This window comes from Mustela putorius, unplaced genomic scaffold (assembly GCF_011764305.1).
Source record: "Mustela putorius furo isolate JIRA1106 unplaced genomic scaffold, ASM1176430v1.1 tig00003972_pilon_pilon_pilon, whole genome shotgun sequence".
Taxonomy (NCBI): Eukaryota; Metazoa; Chordata; class Mammalia; order Carnivora; family Mustelidae; genus Mustela; species Mustela putorius.
This window is the reverse complement of record NW_025422115.1, coordinates 18,076,159-18,077,054: the sequence shown is the minus strand read 5'-3', so window position 1 is coordinate 18,077,054 and position 896 is coordinate 18,076,159.

Below are 896 nucleotides of genomic sequence, written 5' to 3'. Positions count from 1 at the left end.
GCGGAGTCAAATGCCTGACCCCACCCTCCCCCCTCCCCGCCCCCCCCCCCGCCGCCGTTCCCGCCTCCCTGCTGGCCAAAAGGGGCGCAGTGCCCACCGGCAGGGCACCTTCGTCACCCCCTCCTCGGCAACTCCAAGGGGAGAACCCAGGCTGCCAGGGACTAGACAGACTTGTGGTTTCCTGTGATCGGTGGCAGGCTCTGTCCCCTCTGAGCCTCCTCAGATCCACTTCCCCCTACTCCATAAAAAGGTTGGCCTGGAAGGACCTCTCCCAGGACACAGACAAAGTAACCTCACTAATGGCCAGCTAAGTGGTGTGGACCCTGAAAGCTGTGGTTCTCAAGAAGACAGGCTGGCTTGAGCAGACATAGTTCCCTCTGAGCCTGTAGGGAGGAGCAAAATGCTTTCCCCTAGGGGCAAGGTGGCAGAGGGTAGATGATCTATGGGGAGCACTCAGCACCCCATCATTGCTCTGCTGTGAAAACATGGAATTTTCATCTTGGCCTGACTCCCTCCCCTCTCCCTTCTCCTCCTTTCCCCAACCAGCAGCCTTCTGGGCTGCCTCCCCCCAGCCAGCTGGTGTATGCTCAGAAAATCCAAACTCATTTCCATGTGAGTGGAGGGGGATATAATTAAGAAGGTCCCTTTCCCAAGTAGAAGGAGAAGGGAGCATCCTGCGTTCCCAAGGCTCAGTGTCCTGGAGGCAGGGTCAGACCAGCTGGAGGGAGTCTCTGGCCACGAAATGTACCGGGCTCGGCCATGCAGGCAACCCACGGCCATAGCTGCGGCGCCGGGCAGGATCCAGACCCAGTCCCTCTGCAGTTCCGTGAACAGTCCACGCAGCTGTGCCATTAGCTCATCGCCTTGGAGCCACATGCCTGCCCTTTGTAAAGAAG